The sequence below is a fragment of the Arachis hypogaea genome, chromosome 15 (assembly GCF_003086295.3).
Source record: "Arachis hypogaea cultivar Tifrunner chromosome 15, arahy.Tifrunner.gnm2.J5K5, whole genome shotgun sequence".
NCBI classification, from domain to species: domain Eukaryota; kingdom Viridiplantae; phylum Streptophyta; class Magnoliopsida; order Fabales; family Fabaceae; genus Arachis; species Arachis hypogaea.
In genome coordinates this window covers 110,883,734-110,906,226 of record NC_092050.1, presented here as the reverse complement: position 1 = coordinate 110,906,226, position 22,493 = coordinate 110,883,734, and the positions used below count along the sequence as shown (strand labels likewise).

Here is a 22,493-nt window from a genome sequence, read left to right as displayed (position 1 = left end):
AAAATCATTTATTTTAAATTCGTTAAATACTTTTCAAAACATCACCCTCTTACTAAAAGTAACCAAATAAAACTCTTTTTCAAGTTTACTAACTTCCCAAAGACTCAAAAACCATTCAAATTCAAATATTATTATTTCACCAAACTTCTAAAAAGATCATCCTTTATTTCAAACCTAAAACATAACTCTTTTCATATTAAATCAAACTGAAAACATATTTCTTTCTATTCTTAATAAATCAACTCAAAACGGAATCCTTTTCGTAACAAATCCATCTTAAACATAATATTTTTTCTCAATGAATAAAACCGAAAAACATAATTCATTTCTTTTCTTAGTAAATCAGAATCAAATAATATAATTTCCCAAATCCAAACCTTTTAAAATAATATTTCAGACAAAGCCTCAGATTTTATAAAATTTCGGCAGCACTTCCCCTAAAACTCGGACTTAGCCACCCTTACGGGTTCCCTCTTTCTCCACAAATCACCAGCCCTTTTCTCAATAATTTTCAAACGGGCAATTCTCAATCAATCAGACATTCACAATTCATAATAATTAACAAGTCAATCACACTCCACAATTCCAACTAATCCATCAATCCAACTCCATTCTCTTCAATTCATATTTACTTTTCGCAAATCATAGAATCCTTTCAAAATTAAACTCAATCAACTAGTAATCCCAAAATCAGCCTTTCATAATTCAAAGTTATTTACTTGTTAACAAAATAACTATTTTGTTTTAGAAGTCATATTTCAAGAGAATAATTCGGTAATCAAACTTCAATCATTTAGCAGTTTTCAAACATAACTCTAATTAATCACGAATCAACATTAACAAGCATCAAAACCAATTCCAACAAGTCACAAGTCAATTTCACAGCCATTTCGACATATCAGATTACTAAAATCAACAACAAACACTTATTCTCAATAATCAAAATACAGCCACAACTTAAACCATCATCATAATAATTCCAAATCAAACACAAATCCAACTCAGTTCATCAATTATCAATAGGATAACTTTTCAATAGTTAACTCATCAAATTTCAGTTTAACAAGTATTATCAAATGAATCACCATTCACAGCCACATTTCAACCAATTCAGCAATACCACATAGGTCAGAATCTTCAACAAATCCATCAAAATCAGAAAACCAATATCAGTCACAGCATTAACCAAAATTAACCTTGCCAAATTAATTACTCACAATAACAAAGCCCAGTAACATTCACAGCCATAACCTAAACTCAATAAACTGATTGAAATACTAAAACATCATCCTAATACCAAACTTAATTCAAATTTCACAACCTCAAACTGAGTTTATTTCAATCAATTAATCACACAAAATATATGCAAATTATTCGCAATTATCCACTAAACTTCATTGGCATTCATAAATTAAAATGGTTAACTTTAAAATAAATCCCCTACCTTAGTATCGCATTAACAAGGCAATCAAACCAAACAGCAGCCCCGATGACATTTTTTTACGAGTTCTCTTCCTCCAGCAACAACACAGCATCTCATAACTTATGTAGCAGAATCAGAATCATTAAGGGCAGCTCCAACATTGGTTTCCAGCGACCCTAATAGCAATACCCATGGCGACAGAGGTTCTAGTACAGCAGCAGACTTTACTCATGGTGATGGCGACCACTAAGACAACAGCAACGGCTCACGGCGGTGGCGACGGATCCTGGCCGTGATGATGGTACGACAGTGCGAACAACATCCACCCTTCTCTCTCGGATGCACAGGTTCGGCCCTGTCTCTCTCTCCTAACGGTCTTGACAACGACGGACCCCAAGTTGGTGGCAGAAAGTTCGATGGCGTTTGGCCTCTGCAGTGACGGCAGCGAAATGCCGGTGATGGCGGGTCGGACAATGGCTGGACGACGATGTGGCGCAGCTCCTTCTCTTCCTCTCGGCGTTGCTCCTTGCCTCGGCTCTGGTCTTCCCCCACAACGGCGTTGGTGACTAGACGGATCGGAAGTGATGCGAGCTTGTGGCTCCATGAACAGGATGGCGCTGTGATGCAGCTCGACGGCAGGCGTGGCGGCAGCAGCTCTTCCCTCCAGTTCGACGATGACGCGACGGCGGCACTGGGACGGTGGCGCGGCGGTGAGGCGTGGGTCGATCTCTCCCTGTTTCGAGAGCTCTCTCCTCACTCAAATCTCCCCCTCCTCTCTGCTAGCAACGGCGGCGATAGTGGCAGTGGCACCCACCGCGCCGCCTCCCTCTTCTCCCCCCTCTCCTTCCTCGGTCCCCCTTTTCTTTCTATTCCCGTTCTTTTTTTTCCTTTGGCTCAGGGAACCGTGTGTGTGTATTTTGGATAGGGCTGCATAGCTGCTGTTGAGTCTTGGGGAAGAGGGTAGCTGGGTTAGGGTTTCTGGGATTTGGGAATTTAGGTTTAGAAATTAGGGATTTTATAAAAGAATATGGATAGATATGAATAGATATTTTGATAAAATTGAAGGGTAGAGTAATTTTAAAATCAAATATACTCTATTAAAAATATTTAGGAACATTATTTATCAACATATTGCTAAGTTCAATTAATTATTTCTAATTTAAAATATAAAATGAACGTATTAATCATATTTCTATAAAATATAGTTTAAAATCAATATTAATTATTCAAATTAAATGATATAACTTTTTATTATTTTTCTATTATCAAAACTCTAATTTCAATTTGTGTAGAATAACTAATTATAATAAAAATTGTACTTGAACATTAATTAACTTAAACTTAAAGTATTTATAAAAATCAAACTAATCATTTTTAATAAATTAATCTCTAAGAGTACAAATTAATAAAATAGAGCATAATTCATTCATAATAGAATTTATTTAAATTAAATTATATAATTCTTTCTTATTTTTCAATTATCAAAATTATAATTTCAATTATAGAAGAGATCCAATAAAGATTATATAAAAATTCTAATTAGTTTAAACTCCAAATATCATGAAACTCTATTTAATTACCTTTGGTAAAATAATTTTCTTAAAATAAAATTATCAACAAATAAAATAAATCACAAATAACTAATTATTTAATTTTCAAAAACTAGGGTTGTTACAAAGTGGGCCCCGGAAGTAGATTTTTGCACTATCTGCACTTAGTTACTTATTTTCTGTAATCCCTAGTAACTAGTTTAGTATAAATAGCACTTTTTACTATTGTATTAGGGAGCTTATGCCATTTTTCACATTTGGGAGGCTGGCCACACGGCCATGCCTAGACCTTTTTCTCTTATGTATTTTCCAACGGTGAAGTTTCTACACCTCATAGATTAAGGTGTGGAGCTCTGCTGTTCTTCATGAATTAATGCAAGTACTATTGTTTCTCTTTCAATTCACGCTTACTTCTTCTCCAAGATATACTCTCATACTGAATTCAGTTAAGTCAGAATGAAGGGGTGACCCGTGACAATCACCCACTATATTCGTTACTCGCTTAGCCAAGATCCGCGTGCCTGACAACCACAAGCATTCTACATGATGTTCAACGTAGTCATTGGACGACTGCCGGAGTATATTCTCTTGGGTCTCTAATTGGTGCACGAAATTGTGATCTCCAGGCTCGAACAAATCCTGGTAATGGCTCCAAAGCTTGGTGCTCTGATCTTAATTCATAATTTGTCACAACTTCGATACAACTAACCAGCAAGTGCACTGGGTCGTCCAAGTAATACCTTACGTGAGTAAGGGTCGAATCCCACGGAGATTGTTGGTATGAAGCAAGCTATGGTCACCTTGTAAATCTCAGTTAGGCAGATATAAAGTGATAATGGTGTTTTCGAATATTATATAATAAAGTAGGGATAGAGATACTTATGTAAATCATTGGTAGGAATTTCAGATAAGCGAATGGAGATGCTTTTCGTTCCTCTGAACCTCTGCTTTCCTGCTATCTTCATCCAATCAGTCTCACTCCTTTCCATGGCTGGCTTTATGTGATACATCACCACTGTCAATGGCTACTTTCGGTCATCTTACGGGAAAATGATCCAATGCCCTGTCACGGCACGGCTAATCGTCTGGAGGCATCACCCTTGTCAATGGCTTCATCTTACCCTCTCAGTGAATAATATGCTCACGCACCCTGTCACGGCACGGCTATTCATCTGTCGGTTCTCGATCATGCCGGAATAGGATTTACTATCCTTTTGCGTCTGTCACTAATGCCCTGCAATCGCGAGTTAGGAGCTCGTCACAGTCATTCAATCATTGAAAATACATAAGTGAAAGGTCCAGGCATGGCCGAGATGGCCAGCCCCCCTAAAGCGTGATCAATAGTCTCCTAAGATGAATAATGAATTAAAACTGAGACCAAAGATGCCTAATACAATAGTAAAAGGTCCTATTTATAATAAACTAGTCACTAGGGTTTACATGAGTAAGTAATTGATGCATAAATCCACTTCCGGGGCCCACTTGGTGTGTGTTTGGGCTGAGCTTAAGTGTAGCACGTGCAGAGGCCATTTGTGGAGTTGAACGCCAGTTTCTGTGCCAGTTTGGGCGTTCAACTCTGGTTTTGGATCCTTTTCTGGCGCTGGACGCCAGATTTGGGCAGAAGGCTGGCGTTGAACGCCAGTTTACATCGTCTATTCTTGGCCAAAGTATGGACTATTATATATTGCTGGAAAGCCCTGGATGTCTACTTTCCAACGCAATTGGAAGCGCGCCATTTCGAGTTCTGTAGCTCCAGAAATTCCACTTTGAGTGCAGGGAGGTCAGAATCCAACAGCATCAGCAGTCCTTTTTCAACCTCTGAATTTGATTTCTGCTCAAGTCCCTCAATTTCAGCCAGAAAATACCTGAAATCACAGAAAAACACACAAACTCATAGTAAAGTCCAGAAATGTGAATTTAACACAAAATCTATTAAAAACATCCCTAAAAGTAACTAGATCCTACTAAAAACATACTAAAAACAATGTCAAAAAGCGTATAAATTATCCGCTCATCACAACACCAAACTTAAATTGTTGCTTGTTCCCAAGCAACTGAAAATCAAAATAGGATAAAAAGAATAGAATATACTATAAATTCCAAACTATCAATGAAACAGAGCTTCAATCATATGAGCGGGACTTAAAGCTTTTTGCCTCTTGAATAGTTTTGGCATCTCACTTTATCCATTGAGGTTCAGAATGATTGGCATCTATAGAAACTTCAGATTTCGAATAGTGTTATTGACTCTCTTAGTTCAGTATGATGATTCTTGAACACAGCTTCTTTATGAGTCTTGGCCGTGGCCCTAAGCACTTTGTTTTCCAGTATTACCACCAGATACATAAATGCCACAGACACATAATTGGGTGAACCTTTTCAGATTGTGACTCAGCTTTCCTAAAGTCCCCAATTAGAGGTGTCCAGGGTTCTTAAGCACACTCCTTTTTTGCTTTGGACCTTGACTTTAACCGCTCAGTCTCAAGTTTTCACTTGACACCTACACGCCACAAGCACATGGTTAGGGACAGCTTGGTTTAGCCGCTTAGACCAGGATTTTATTCCTTTAGGCCCTCCTATCCACTGATGCTCAAAGCCTTGGGATCCTTTTTATTTGCCCTTGCCTTTTGGTTTTAAGGGTTATTGGCTTTTTGCTCTTGCCTCTTGGTTTTAAGAGCTTTGGCTTTTTCTGCTTGCTTTTTCTTTTTCTTTCTATTTTTTTTTGCCTATTTTTTTTTTCTGCAAGCTTTGTTCTTTGCTGCTTTTTCTTGCTTCAAGAATCATTTTTATGATTTTTCAGATTATCAAATAACATGTCTCCTAGTCATCATTCTTTCAAGAGCCAACATATTTAACATTCTTAAACAACAACTTCAAAAGACATATGCACTGTTCAAGCATACATTCAGAAAACAAGAAGCATTGTCACCACATCAATATAATTAAGCTAAGTTCAAGGATAAATTCGAAACTCATGTACTTCTTGTTCTTTTGAATTAAAACATTTTTCATTTAAGAGAGGTGATGGATTCATAGGACATTTATAACTTTAAGACATAGTTACTAACTACTAATGATCATGTAATGAAGACACAAACACAGATAAGCACATAACATAGAAAACGAAAAACAGGAGAAATAAGAACAAGGAATGAATCCACCTTAGTAATGGTGGCATTTCCTTCTTGAGGAACTAATGATGTCCTTGAGCTCTTCCATGTCTCTTCCTTGTCTTTGTTGCTCCTCCTTCATTGCTTTTAGATCTTCTCTGATTTCATGAAGGATGATGGAGTGCTCTTGATGTTCCACCCTTAGTTGCTTCCAATAATTGTGTGGAAGAAAATGTATCCCCTGAGGTATCTCAGGGATCTCTTGATTTGCAGTCAAATGTTCTACCACTGAGCTATAGACCCTTGATGGAAGCTTTTGTCTTCCCTTTCCTCTTTCTAGAGGTTTCTCTGGCCTTAGGTGCCATCAATGGTTATGCAAAAAACAAAAAAGCTATGCTTTTACCACACCAAACTTAGAATGTTGCTCGCCCTCGAGCAAAAGAAGAAAGAATAGAAGAAGAAGAGGATATGGAGGAGATGGATGGCTGTGTGTATTCGGCCATATGGGTGGGATTGGGTGGGAGAGAGATGTTGAATTTTTGAAGGTAGTGGGTGTATGGATGTGAGTGGTAAAGGGTTAATAGGGAAGAGTGTTTGTTGGGAATAGAGGATGATTGAGAAGAGAGAAGAGAGTGAGTGGAGGTAGGTGGGGATCCTGTGGGGTCCACAGATCCATAGATGATCCTGTGAGGTCCACAGATCTTGAGGTGTCAAGGCATTTACATCCCTGCACCAATTTAGGCATGTAAAATGCCCTTGCACACAACTCTGGGCGTTCAGCGCCAGGTTGGTGCCCATTTTGGGCGTTCAACGCCCATTTGCTACCATTTCTGGCGTTGAACGCCAGAACCATGCTTGTTCTGGGCGTTCAGCGCCAGAATGTTGCCCATTCTGGGCGTTCAGCGCCAGAACCATGCTCTGTTCTGGCGTTTGAACGCCAGGCAGATGCTCCTCCAGGGTGTGATTTTTCTTCTGCTGTTTTTGATTCCGTTTTCAATTTTTATATTTATTTTGTGACTCCTCATGATCATGAACCTAAGAAAACATGAAAAACAATAAAAATAAGAATTAGATAAACATTGGGTTGCCTCCCAACAAGCGCTTCTTTAATGTCAATAGCTTGACAGTGGGCTCTCATGGAGCCTCACAGATGTGCAGAGCTTTGTTGAGACTCTCCAACACCAAACTTAGAGTTTGGATATGGGAGTTCAACACCAAACTTAGAGTTTGGTTGTGGCCTCCCAACACCAAACTTAGAGTTTGACTGTGGGGGCGCTGGTTGACTCTGCTTGGAGAGAAGCTTTTTCTACTTCCTCTCCATGGTTGCAGAGGGAGATCCTTGAGTTTTAAACACAAGGGAGTTCTCATTCCATTGAAGGAATATTTCACCTCTGTCAACATCAATCACAGCTCTTGCTGTGGCCAGGAAAGGTCTTCCTAGGATGATGGATTCATCCTCTTCCTTTCCAGTATCCAGGACTATGAAATCAGCAGGGATGTAAAGGCCTTCAACCTTTACTAACACGTCCTCTACTTGTCCATAAGCCTGTTTTCTAGAGCTGTCTGCCATCTCTAATGAGATTTTAGCAGCTTGCACCCCATAGATTCCCAGTTTCTCTATTACAGAGAGGGGCATGAGGTTTATTCCTGAACCAAGGTCACACAGAGCCTTAAAGACCATGGTGCCTATGGTGCAGGGTATTATGAACATTCCAGGATCCTGTCTCTTCTGAGGCAATGTCAGTTGATCCAAATCACTTAGTTCATTGATGAACAAGGGAGGTTCAACTTCCCAAGTATCAATGCCAAATAGTTTGGCATTCAGCTTCATGATTGCACCAAGAGACTTGGCAGCTTACTCTTCAGTAACATCCTCATTCTCTTCAGAAGAGGAATACTCATCAGAGCTCATGAAGGGCATAAGGAGGTTCAATGGAATCTCTATGGTCTCTAGATGAGCCTCAGAGTCCTTTGGTTCCTCAGAGGGAAGCTCCTTATTGACCACTGGACGTCCCAGGAGGTCTTCCTCCTTGGGATTCACGTCCTCTCCTCTCCTCACAGGTTCGGCCATGGCGCTTATGTCAATGGCCTTGCACTCTCCTTTTGGATTCTCTTCTGTATTGCTTGGGAGAGTACTAGGAGGGATTTCAGTGATCCTTTTACTCAGCTGGCCCACTTGTGCTTCCAGATTTCTAATAGAAGATCTTGTTTCATTCATGAAACTTACAGTGGCCTTAGATAGATCAGAGACTAAGTTTGCTAAATTAGAAGCATTTTGTTCAGAGTTCTCTGTCTGTTGCTGAGTTGATGATGGAAAAGGCTTGCTATTGCTAAACCTGTTTCTTCCACCATTATTAAAGCCTTGTTGAGGCTTTTGATCCTTCCATGAGAAATTTGGATGATTTCTCCATGATGAGTTATAGGTGTTTCCATAAGGTTCACCTAAGTAATTCACCTCTGCTATTGCAGGGTTCTCAGGATCATAAGCTTCTTCTTCATAAGAAGCCTCTTGAGTACTGTTGGATGCAGCTTGCATTCCATGCAGACTCTGAGAGATCATATTGACTTGCTGAGTCAATATTTTATTCTGAGCCAATATGGCATTCAGAGTATCAACTTCAAGAACTCCCTTCTTCATAGGCGTCCCATTACTCACAGGATTCCTTTCAGAAGTGTACATGAACTAGTTATTAGCAACCATGTCAATGAGTTCTTGAGCTTCTGCAGGCGTTTTCTTTAGGTGAATGGATCCACCTGCAAAAGTATCCAGTGACATCTTTGATAGCTCAGATAAACCATCATAGAATATATCCAGGATGGTCCATTCTGAAAGCATGTCAGAAGGACACTTTTTGGTCAACTGTTTGTATCTTTCCCAAGCTTCATAGAGGGATTCACCTTCTTTCTGTCTGAAGGTTTGAACATCAGCTCTAAGCTTGCTCAGCTTTTGAGGAGGAAAGTACTTGGCTAAGAAAGCCGTGACCAGCTTATCCCAAGAGTTCAGGCTGTCTTTGGGTTGAGAATCCAACCATAATCTAGCTCTGTCTCTTACAGCAAAAGGGAAAAGCATGAGCCTGTAGACTTCAGGATCTACTCCATTAGTCTTAACAGTATCACATATCTGCAAGAATTCAGTTAAGAACTGAAAAGGATCTTCAGATGGAAGTCCATGAAACTTGCAGTTCTGCTGCATCAGAGAAACTAATTGAGGTTTCAGCTCAAATTTGTTTGCTCCAATGGCAGGAATGGAGATGCTTCTTCCATGTAAATTGGAATTAGGTGCAGTAAAGTCACCAAGCATCCTCCTTGCATTATTATTATTTTCGGCTGCCATCTCCTCTTCTTGTTTGAAAATTCCTAACAGGTGCTTACTGGTTAGTTGTAATTCAGAGTCCTTTCAGGTTCTGGATCTGCTTCAACAAGAATATTCTTGTCCTTGCTCCTGCTCATATGACAAAGAAGAAGGCACAGAAAAATAATAATAATAGAGATCCTTTTTTTTTTTTGAATGAGGGAGAGATGTTAGTAGATGAATAAATAAAAAAAAATAGAAGGAGATGAGAGAGAAGAGAATTTTCGAAAATAATTTTTGAAAAAGAGTTAGTGATTTTTGAAAATAGTTTTTGAAAAATGTTAGTAATTTTCGAAAATTAAGATTTAAAAATTAAAATAATTAATAAATTAAAAAGAAATTTTGAAAAAGGGGGAAGATATTTTCGAAAAATGAGAGAGAGAGAATTAGTTAGGTAGTTTGAAAAAGTTAAGGAACAAACAAAAAGTTAGTTAGTTAGTTGAAACAAATTTTGAAAAGATAAGAAGTTAGGAAGTTAGAAAAGATATTTTGAAAAGATATTTTTGAAAAAGATAAGATAAGTAGATATTTTTGAAAAGATATGATTGAAATTAGTTTTGAAAAAAGATTTGATTTTTAAAATCACAATTAATGACTTGATTCATAAGAAATCACAATATATGATTCTAGAACTTAAAGTTTGAATCTTTCTTAACAAGCAAGTAACAAACTTCAAATTTTTGAATCAAAACATTAATTATTTATGTTATTTTCGAAAATTTGGTATAAAAATAAGAAAAAGATTTTTGAAAAATATTTTTTTAATTTTCGAAAATAACTAAGAATTTTGAAAAAGCTTTGATTTTTGAAAAAGATTTTGAAAAAGATAAGATTTTCAAATTGAAAATTTGATTTGACTCATAAGAAATAACTTGATTTTTTTTTTAAATTTTTGAAAAAGTCAACTCAAATTTTCGAATTTGATGAGAGAAAAAGGGAAAGATATTTTTTTGATTTTTGAAATTTTTATGAAAAACATGAAAATTATGCAATGCGTGAAATTTTTAGATCAAAACAATGAATGCATGCAAGAATGCTATGAATGTCAAGATGAACACCAAGAACACCATGAATGTCAAGATGAACATCATAGACACAATTTTGAAAAAATTTTAATGCAAAAAAAACATGCAAGACACCAAACTTAGAATTCTTTAATGCTTACGCACTAAGAATTCAAGAATGCATATGATAAACATGAAAAGACACCAAACAAAAAATCATCAAGATCAAACAAGGAGACTTACCAAGAACAACTTGAAGATCATGAAGAACACCATGAATGCATGAAATTTTTGAAAAATGCAAGATACACATGCAATTGACACCAAACTTATGATATGACTCAAGACTCAAACAAGAGCCCAAAAATATTTTTGATTTTTATGATTTTCTAAAATTTTTTGGATTTTTATTTTATATTTTTCGAAAAATTATATGAAAAAGAAAAAATAAGGATTCCAAAATTTTCAACATGAATTCCAGGAATCTTATGCTCTAAAGCTCCAATCAAAGGGTCAGGCATGGCTTAATAGCCAGCCAAGCTTTAGTATGTAATTACATGGACTGGAGTGATTAGTTGAATACCAATCCCAAAGCAGTTTGGGTATGGCTTTACAGCCAGATAGGATTCAACATGTTTCATGAAACACTAGAATTCATTCTTAAAAATCCTGAAGAAAATTATATTTTTGAAAACATTTTTTTTTCAAAAACAAAGAAGAAAATTTTGAAAAATTTTTGAAAACTTTTTTGAAAACTAAAAACAAAAAGAAAATTACCTAATCTGAGCAACAGGATGAACTGTCAGTTGTCCAAACTCAAACAATCCCCAGCAACGGCGCCAAAAACTTGGTGCACGAAATTGTGATCTCCAGGCTCGAACAAATCCTGGTAATGGCTCCAAAGCTTGGTGCTCTGATCTTAATTCATAATTTGTCACAACTTCGATACAACTAACTAGCAAGTGCACTAGGTCGTCCAAGTAATACCTTACGTGAGTAAGGGTCGAATCCCACGGAGATTGTTGGTATGAAGCAAGCTATGGTCACCTTGTAAATCTCAGTCAGGCAGATATAAAGTGATAATGGTGTTTTCGAATATTATATAATAAAGTAGGGATAGAGATACTTATGTAAATCATTGGTAGGAATTTCAGATAAGCGAATGGAGATGCTTTTCGTTCCTCTGAACCTCTGCTTTCCTGCTATCTTCATCCAATCAGTCTCACTCCTTTCCATGGCTGGCTTTATGTGATACATCACCACTGTCAATGGCTACTTTCGGTCATCTCACGGGAAAATGATCCAATGCCCTGTCACGGCACGGCTAATCGTCTGGAGGCATCACCCTTGTCAATGGCTTCATCTTACCCTCTCAGTGAATAATATGCTCACGCACCCTGTCACGGCACGGCTATTCATCTGTCGGTTCTCGATCATGCCGGAATAGGATTTACTATCCTTTTGCGTCTGTCACTAACGCCCTGCAATCACGAGTTAGGAGCTCGTCACAGTCATTCAATCATTGAATCCTACTCGGAATACCACAGACAAGGTTTAGACTTTCCGGATTCTCTTGAATGCCGCCATCATTCTAGCTTACGCCACGAAGATTCCGGTTAGGAGATCTAAGAGATACTCATTCTAGCTTATTTCATGTAGAACAGAAGTGTTTGTCAGGCACGCGTTCATAAGGGAGAAGGATGATGAGCGTCATACATAATCATCACCTTCATCATGTTCTTGGGTGCGAATGGATATCTTAGAAGCGAAATAAGAAGAATTGAATGGAAAACAGTAGTACTTTGCATTAATCTTTGAGGAACAGCAGAGCTCCACACCTTAATCTATGGAGTGTAGAAACTCTACCGTTGAAAATACATAAGTGAAAGGTCCAGGCATGGCCGAGATGGCCAGCCCCCCTAAAGCGTGATCAATAGTCTCCTAAGATGAATAATGAATTAAAACTGAGACCAAAGATGCCTAATACAATAGTAAAAGGTCCTATTTATAATAAACTAGTCACTAGGGTTTACATGAGTAAGTAATTGATGCATAAATCCACTTTCGGGGCCCACTTGGTGTGTGTTTGGGCTGAGCTTAAGTGTAGCACGTGCAGAGGCCATTTGTGGAGTTGAACGCCAGTTTCTGTGCCAGTTTGGGCGTTCAACTCTGGTTTTGGATCCTTTTCTGGCGCTGGACGCCAGATTTGGGCAGAAGGCTGGCGTTGAACGCCAGTTTACATCGTCTATTCTTGGCCAAAGTATGGACTATTATATATTTCTGGAAAGCCCTGGATGTCTACTTTCCAACGCAATTGAAAGCGCGCCATTTCGAGTTCTGTAGCTTCAGAAAATCCACTTTGAGTGCAGGGAGGTCAGAATCCAACAGCATCAGCAGTCCTTTTTCAACCTCTGAATCTGATTTCTGCTCAAGTCCCTCAATTTCAGCCAGAAAATACCTGAAATCACAGAAAAACACACAAACTCATAGTAAAGTCCAGATATGTGAATTTAACACAAAATCTATTAAAAGCATCCCTAAAAGTAACTAGATCCTACTAAAAACATACTAAAAACAATGTCAAAAAGCGTATAAATTATCCGCTCATCACTAATCCACGGACCGAGTCCATGAGATTAGAACCTTCGTGGTATAGACTAGAACCAATTGGCAGCATTCCTGAGATCCGGAACGTCTAAACCTTGTCTGTGGTATTCCGAGTAGGATCTGGGAAGGGATGACTGTGACGAGCTTCAAACTCGCGAATGTTGGGTGCAGTGACAGTGTGCAAAAGGATAGAGAGATCCTTTTCTGACACAAGTGAGAACCGATAGATGATTAGCCGTGCGGTAGCTGTACCCGGTATTTTTCATCCAAGACGAGAAATTTGATAGTTGATTAGCCGTGCAAAAACCGTACTTGGACCATTTTCACTGAGAGGATCATACAACTTGCCATGGAAGGGAGCACGCTTGATTGGAAGAAGACAATAGGAAAGCAGAGGTTCAAAAGCAACAAAGCATCTCCAAACGCTTATCTGAAATTCCTACCAATGAATTACATAAGTATCTTTATTTTATTTTATGTTTTATTTATCTTTTAATTATCAAAACCTCATAACCATTTGAATCCGCCTGATTAAGATTTACAGGATGACCATAGCTTGCGTCAAGCCGACAATCTCCATGGGATCGACCCTTACTCACGTAAGGTATTACTTGGAGGATCCAGTGCACTTGCTGGTTAGTTGAATCACAATTTCGTGCACCAATGTGCCATGTGTGTATTCCAATTATGCGCGCGGTTGGAACACACACAACGGCTGATTAAAACGGCCTCCACACAATCAAAAAGTAAGCATGAGTTCCTCAACTAAATGGCCTAAGATGCAAGCAATGAATGAGCATAAATTAAGGACAAACAAACTTAGGCAAACAACAAGAGTGAAATCAATGTAGGAATTATTGGATATTGAAGGTGTGCAAGTGAAAGCTCAAGATTAATAAAAATTAGCATAACACACAATAACCAATTCACTAATGAAAAGAACATTACTTATTCATCCTCAAGAATAATGAAATAATCACACGTATAAGGTGTTTGTTACAAAAAGTGACAAGTCTTGATAAGAACCAAGTCAAGTCAACTAAAAAAAAAATGCAAAGCATTAACAAGGAACAAATACCTTGTTATGTGATTATATTGACTTAATAACCATGATGAACAAGCAATTCCATTCAATTCACTAAATGCAATATGTACTTGTTAAAAAATGCACCAAATAAGAGACAAAAAGTCAATTTCTAAATCAATTTAGTGCTAGTAACTCAAGACAATGATCAAGTACATGATTGAAATTCCAATCCAAAACAACATTATAATCATTCAAAAGTGCTCAATTCTTGATTAGAATGCCAAACAAGGATATACTCTAACACATATGGTCGCGACAACACATGCATTAAACAAAAAGTTCATTCAGGTATTATGTCAAACACATGGGGTGCATTGCACATATTCAACAAATTCAAGCGAAAAATTTAAACATCAACAACCCATAAATCAAAAATTGAATATTTAATATTCAACAACAACTAATTAAGCAAAACATATGCTAGATTACTAAAGTTAAATAAATAGAATAGAAATTAAGCAAGCAACTAAACATAACAAAGAAGATTAAAACAAGAAAATTGAAAAGTTGAAGGATAGAAAAGAAAAAGATAGGTAACAGTGGCACTTGTGTTAGCCACTGCGAGGCTCATGGCGACAGAGCTTCGTCGGAAAAGAAAAGAAAGATAGAAGAAAAAGAAAGAAGAAAGAAGAAAGAAGAAGAAAGAATGAGAAAAGAGAAGAGAGAGAGAGACAGTGGTGGTGGTGGTTCCGACGTCGGCGGCGGCGGTGGTGATCGGACGGCGATGTGGTGGTCGCCGGCAGAAGGAATTGCTGGGGGCTGAGCTGAGAGGGCAATAAAGAAGAGGAAGTGAAGAAGAAAGGAAGAAGGGGGGTGAAAGGGCGCAACAGGGCACCCTTTCTCATTATTGCCCAGACCGTGACTCATGCGTACACATAGGGGGTGTCCGTACGCACACAAGCAAAAATTGGGGGCGTTCAGACGCACAAGACATGCGAGTGCTGCTGGTAGAGAGGGTCTCATGACGTGAGCGTGCGCACAGTGCTGTGCGCACGCACAGAGAATTTTTTTTGGAACAAGGCAAAATGACGATGTGTGTGTACGCACAGGGATTCGTGCGCTTGCACAGAATGAAAATATAGTTGGGTGCGTGTGCATAGAGGTGCGAGCGCTGCAAACAAAATGCGTGCAAACAGGTGTGCGTACGCACACCTCTCTACGCACGTACATATGGGGAAAAACAGGTGAAGTGTGCATACGCACAAGACTGTGCGCACGCACAGAACTCTATTTCTACAACATTTTTAAAGCCTCTAAGGCACCAACCATGATATCAATCAAGGGGTTTCAGCCCAAAACAGATCATTCATTAAAAACACATGATCAAACATAAAAGGCAACTAATTCAAGCCTAGAATGCAATCAAACTATGCTAATCAAAGAGACAAAATTCAATAAACAAAAGCTAAAAGAAAGAAGGATTGAAAGGATATTACCATGGTCGGGTGTCTCCCACCTAGCACTTTGGTTTTAAGTCCTCAAGTTGGACTTTTGGTTAGAACTCACATCAAGGAGGCTTGTGCTTCCATCCATCCTTAAGTTTCCAACCATGCTTGCTCTTTAAAAATCCTCCGGGATCCCAAACGAAGTACATTAAGCTCTCAAGCAACCTCAAGAAAGAAATTGGGATCCAAAATTGTTGGTTGTGGAGTTGTATGCCCGGATCCCACACTTTGGTTTCTCTATCATCCTCTTGTTGACTTTCACTTGTGCCCTTGGATGAACAACCTCTCCAAGCACCTTTTGAGCACCCAATGAGATATTGGAATCCTCCCAAGTGGTCCTTGCACCATTTATACCTTGAATTCCTTGGGTAACCAACACCCATTCCTTCACCATTTAACACCCCAAGAAGCACCTTAACTTGGTGGTCCGTTTCCAAAAGAGCATATTGGTATGGGCCTATGAAGCTCATCGAAGATATTGTTACCCGCTCAAATTGCCCTTGGGTTGGAGTCACTCTTGTAAACTCTTGCATGTATGCCTCCACTTCTTGGATGATAACCTCTTGCTCACCACTCTTTTCTAGCTCTTCCCTTTCTCTCTCAAACTCCAAGGGGAAAGCTTCCTCACGATCATTGAGGGGGTTGACAAAGGTGGACAAAAAATCATTGATGAGGCAATCCACTTGATCAAACTCCTTTAATTCTCCATTCACCCCTCCCGGTTCACTAGTTCTACATTCCTCCTCTTGTGATTCAAGCCTTAGCTCCTATTCCTTTCCTTGAGACTCCATGTTCTCTTCCTTTCTACACTCCTTACTTGATCCTCCACCTTCTTCAAGGGAGATGTCTTGAATGGTTGAGCGTCGTGAGGTCAAGCGGTTTACCACTTCAGCTATAATAGCAATGAACTCCTCTTGTTTCTTTCGAAACCCTTCTTGCTCTTGGAAGAATGCTTGAAGGTCTTGTTGTTCTTGGTGTAAGGGTTGGAGAACTTCACAATTTGATAGAAGAGAATGTTCAAAGTTTGGGAGAAAGGTTGTAAAGTTGGACGGTGCATTATGTGGGTGAGGGTATTAAGGTGGTGTGTAAGGATATGGTGGTTCATATGGTTGATGGTAAGGTGTATAAGTATCTTGATTCCATGGAAGTGGAGGGTGTGGTACTTGAAGGTTTGGTGATTGGGGGTCATGTAGGGGGTATCCTTCATATCTTTGGATTTGGTATTCACATAGGGGAGGGTTTGGCTCGTTGTAGTATGAGGGAGGTGTTTGCCATGAGTGTTGCTCATACGCAATTGGTTCCTCCCTAAATTGATTCTCCCATTCCATGAAGAAATCCCAATTTGAATTCATCATACCCTACAAAATTCTCACAACTAAACTCCAAGCAACAAGGGTGATAGCTCATAGATAAAGTAGAAAATAAAAACAAAAGACATTAACAAACAAGAAAAACAAACACCTACGTATAAAAAAATAACCAAACAACCAAAAAGTAAGATATTTACACTATCAACATATTTAGAACAACCAAAAGATAGCACTCAATTGCATCCTCGGCAACGGCGCCAAAAACTTGACGAAGAGGACTATTGTCGATCTAGAATTTCTCAAAATAAGATATGTTTGTTGCAAGTATAGCCTAGACCAACAAACAATCCTCTCAATCAAAATTTAGTATTTTCCAAATTCATATCATAACCGAGAGTCTTTGAACCTCGGGTCGTTCTCCCTAGGATGCAATTGGAAGTGTTGCTCTTTCAGTTGTAGAGGTAAAAAAGGGATTTTGTAATCAAAGAACTAAAGATTAAAGGAACTAAGAAATAAAAGAACTAAGGAATGATCAAAATTGGGAATTAATGCAATAAAAAGGGAAACAAAGTTAAAACTAGTGAAAATGCTATCAATGCAATAAAGAGCCTTGACTTGGGAATGAGAGTCCAAGAAATCCTATCATCGCCATAACCACAACTATGATAATTATGATGAGTCAATCTCGCCTAGTTAACCCTTAACATCAAGGAGTAAGTCAAGCAAGCATAATTGACCTTAATTCATAAGTCCTAGCTAACTTACCAAACTAGTTGATAAAAAGCTAGCGTCAATAGAAACAAGAATCAACTAACTACCTAAGAATTACCACTAAATGTCGGACGTTATGACTCTAGTATCCTAGGAACTCAAATCCAAAGCCAAGGTGTGAAAATCTACTCAAAATCCATAATTGGCATTTTCACAAACACCTTGTGTGCGTAAAAGTAAAACATAGAAAATTGCAAGGAAAAATGGAAAACTATAACCAACTATCAACAATATCAACAAGAGACAAGCAATCAAGCATAAAGAAAGCATAACATATGAAATTCATTAATCAAAACTTTAAGAAAATCAAAATTGTAAATATGAACAAAGTAACTTGCACCAGAGGAAAGTAAAAGTAAAGACAATGTAATTAAAGAAGAAATTGAGAGTACTTACAATTAAAGAAGCAAAATCCAAAATCTAAGCTTGCTATAAAATGCTACATGAAAACTACATGAACCCTAAGAGAGAATTCTCTACTCTACACTACTCCTACTCCTAATTAACTATGCTAGAAATGTAAAAATGAGGCCTCCTACTCTAATTCCCATTCAGCATTGGAGCTTCCAAAACTAGGCTAAAGGCCCTAAAATCGCACGGCACGTGTTTCATTAATGAAACCATGTGCAAGGTCCTGTGCGTACGCACACTTTGCTGAAAGTCCTCCTGTGTGTACGCACAGGTACTTGTGTGCATGCACACATACAAATTTCCTCTTGTGCGTACGCACGCTGGCTTATGCGCACGCACACTTGTCTGTGTGTGCTTTTCCTTGTTTTCTTCAACTGTTCTCCCTTGTACATGCTTTCTTCCACTTTTGGCTATCCATTCTTGCCTAATTGACCTAAAATCACTCAACAGTTATGTCATGGCATCAAATGGAATAAAAGTGGAATTAATTTGCTCAATTCAAGTATAAAATTGCATGTTTTCATATTTAGGTTCAATTTAGGGATCAAACACAAAAGTATGCTATTTTGGTGATTAAGTGTGAGTTTATGTGATGAAATCCATTCAAATCAAGCCAAAATATATCGTCAAATATGGACTCATCAGGCACCAAGTGTATCTAACCAAAATCCAATAATGTGATTTCCAAACTAAATCCTGCATCAAACCAAAAATCAAATCCAATCCTTCATGATTCGTGACCCCAGCCCCCATTCCTTATACGTACGTTAAAACCCCAACCTTGCTTCAACTACCGGGTCGATCCCACGAGGATTGATAGACTAAGCAACAATGATTGCGTGACTTACTTAGTTAGGCAAACAAAAAAGAGTGGTTGAGAGTTCAAAAATATTAACAGTAAATTCATGAAATCATAAAGTAAGCAATAAACAGATTGTGAACTATATATGAGAAAACAGTTAAGGTTTCAGAGATATTTATTTTCTGGATTAACTTTTCTTACCAACTACTTTAATCATGCAAGATTCAATTCATGGCAAACTATATGTGACTAAACCCTAATTTCTTAGACCTTTTTAGTCTCCTTTAACCTTTATTAACCGCCAATTCCTTGGTCACTGGTGCACGGAATTAACTCCGCAATATTCGCAAAGATAGACCGGCAAGTGCACTAGGTCGTCCAAATAATACCTCAGGTGAGTGAGAGTCGATCCCATGGAGATTGTTGGTTTGAACAAGCAATGGCTATCTTGTAGATCTTAGTCTGGCGGATCTAAAATATAGTTGTTGTGGAAAAATGCATAAAAGCATAATAAATAAAGTGTTACTGGATAGATGTAAAATCAATTGATAAGAGAACTGTCGAGGCTTCGGAGGTGCTTCCTCCTTCTGGATCAACTTTTCTCACTGTCTACTTCAACTTATGATGATTCATTCCATGGCAGACTGTAAGTGATTAACGCTAGGTCAGTGGTCATTAATCTTCTCTGCTTCAGATCAAATGCCAAGTCAATGGTCATCCAATTTGAATAGGGGTGAACCTCCTGCAGTCCATTCCCTTGGTGATCCTACTAAAAGCGCCATAGACAAGGTTGGATCTTCTGGATTAGAGAATGCTGCTCCATTGATTCTAGCCTATACCACAAAGGCTCTAATCACCTCGTACCTCGGCTGAACTGATGTCTCCAAGTCCCCAATGAAGTCATGGATTAGCCACCTAAGAGATATATAATCAAGCTTGTGGTTCAGTACTATCCCGTCAAGGACTTGCAAGAACCCATGTAGAAGAGGGATGACGGTTAAGTTACACTCCCGATTTATTAGGATGAAGAACGAAGATACATCTTAGAATGGAATCAAGCATAGATTGAAATAGAATAGTGATATTATTAATCCATAAGAATCAGCAGAGCTCCTAACCTTAACCTAGGAGGTTAGTGACTCATAGCTTATAGAAAGGTTTGAATGGGGAAAGATCTCTAACAAGGGTGATCTTTATTCTATATATACTAGTCTAGCAACTAAGGATTACAGAAATAGGATAAACTAGGTTGATAGTGCAAAAATCCACTTCTAGTTCCCACATGGTGAGTGTTTGGGCTGAGCTAAGGATTACTACATGAGCTAGTACCCTTCTTGAGCATTGGACGCCAGCTTTGGACTCCTTTTTGGGCATTGGGCACTGGCTGCTCCCTTTTGGGCGTCCAACGCCAGGAATGGGGTTGGGAGCTGGCGTTGAATACAAGTTTTGGGCCTTCATTTCCAGAGCAAAGTATAAACTACTATATATTGCTGGAAAGCCCTAGATGTTAGCTTTCCATAGCCATTAAGAGCGCGCCATTTGGGCTTCTGTAGCTCCAGAAATGCTCCTTCGAGTGCATGAAAGTCAGAGTCTGACAGCATCTGCAGTCCTTTCTCTGTCTCTGAATTAGACTTTTCCAAAGCTCTTCAATTTCAGCCAGAAAATACCTGAAATCATCATAAAACACACAAACTCAAACTAGAATCCAAAAATGTGAATTTTGCACTAAAATCTATGAAAATATAATAAAACTTAAACAAAACATAACAAAAACTATATGAGAATGATGCCAAAAAGCGTATAAAATATCCGCTCATCAGAACACTAAACTTAAACTATTGCTTGTTCGCAAGCAACTAAAAACAAAATAGGACTAAAAGAAGAGAAGGATACAATGATTCCCAAAGTTTTTGATGAAGCTCAGTTTCAATTAGATGAGTGGGACTAGTAGCTATTCACTTCTGAATAGTTTTGGCATCTTAGTTTCCTTTGAAGCTCAGAATAATTGGCATCCTTAGGAACTCATAATCTTGACCCACAGGTTCTTTTGGTGCTTTGCACCTTTTTGAGCCTAGTCGTGACCCTAACCATTTTGTTTTCCAGTATTACCACCGAATACATAAATGCCACAGGCACTTAACTGGATGAACCCAATTGGATTATAATTCATCTTTCCTATAATCCCCAGACAGTGGTACCCAGAGTTCTTAGGCGTACTCTTTTTTTTTCTTTTGCAATGGATCACGACTTTAACCGCTCAGTCTCAAGCTTTTCACTTGACACCTTCACGCCACAAGCATATAGTTAGGGATTTGAACTTTCAGGCCTTTTTATTGTGAAGCCCTCTTTACCATTGATGCTCAAAGCCGTGGACCCTAGCTCTCCTTTTCCTATCTTTTGAGCTTTATTGGATTTTTCTTTTGCCTTTTTTTTTCTTTTTCTTTCTGCTTTTTTATTTTGCTTTTTTTGCTATTTCTTTTGTTTCAAGAATCAGTGTTTTTTATTTTTTAGAGAGTCAATAATACTTTTCTAAATTTATTGTTCCTCAATAATTTGATCCGGAGAATACAACATCTCCTGAGCCCAATGAATCCCCCATTTCTGATCTTACCCATTCTCTTTACTTTCTGCCATTTACTTTTATGCTCATCTTCCCAAATCCCCATTCAAGATTTTGCAATTTACTTTCCGTCATTTACATTCTGCTCTTTATTTCCAGCATTTACATTTTCTGTTATTTACCTTCCCGCCATTTAATTTCCTGCAAATCTCAACTCAAATTCTGCTTAGCTCAACTAGAACATTCCTCTGATTAAAGTTGCTTGACCAATCAATCCCTATGGGATTCGACCTCACTCTATTGTGAGTTTTTACTTTACGACAATTCGGTATACTTGCCGAGGGAAATTTGTTGAGAGACAAGTTTCCGTGCATCTCCTATATCCCTGGCGTTGCCGATTTCTCTACTGCATGAGTAGTTGTTATTGTTTCCTTCTCTGCTACATGAAGTGTGTGGGCCTATATCCATGGCATAGTAGACTCCCTACTGCATGAGTGTGCAGGGCACTATATTTCTGGCGTAGCAGATTCGCTGCTGCATGAGTGTGCAGGGCACTATATCTCTGGCGTAGTAGAAAAGGCTACATTCGGAAGGATGTGTCGGGTTGGCATTTATGGACTGACAAGTGATATCACGAGCCAATAGGACAGGCATTTATCATATGCATCTCTTATATGCTTGTTTGCTTTGATTAATTGAGTTTGCCTAAATGTATAACATGCCTACTTGCTTCTTGAATTACTTGCTATATTTGAATATTAACTATGTATTACTTCCTTGTATTACTTGTGATTGTCTGGTGCTGAGGAGGTTAGGTAGGCGGTAGCGATGGGATCGCATGGAGGTTAGGTTGGCGAAGGCTGTGGGATATAGCGGTGTGATTAGTACTTTTTAGAAATCGTTTAAGATTAGAAAACCCTATTTATTATTTATGGTTTACGTTAATTATTATGTTTTAAGCTTGAATATTCTGTATCGATGTGAAGTTCTAGGATTGCCTTCAGCGTCCCAGAACCTTATATCTTACATTATTGGGCACTTTTACCATGCTGAGAACCTCC

The 22,493-nt window shown here is 38.4% G+C and overlaps 1 non-coding gene across 1 annotated transcript; it reads left to right on the top strand.

Annotated features, from left to right (window-relative positions):
• The first annotated feature begins 8,913 nt into the window (after nucleotides 1-8,913).
• Nucleotides 8,914-9,021, top strand: LOC112752522 (small nucleolar RNA R71). Its single transcript, XR_003176956.1, has one exon. It is a non-coding gene; the product is annotated as a small nucleolar RNA R71 (small nucleolar RNA).
• The last annotated feature ends 13,472 nt before the right edge of the window (nucleotides 9,022-22,493 follow it).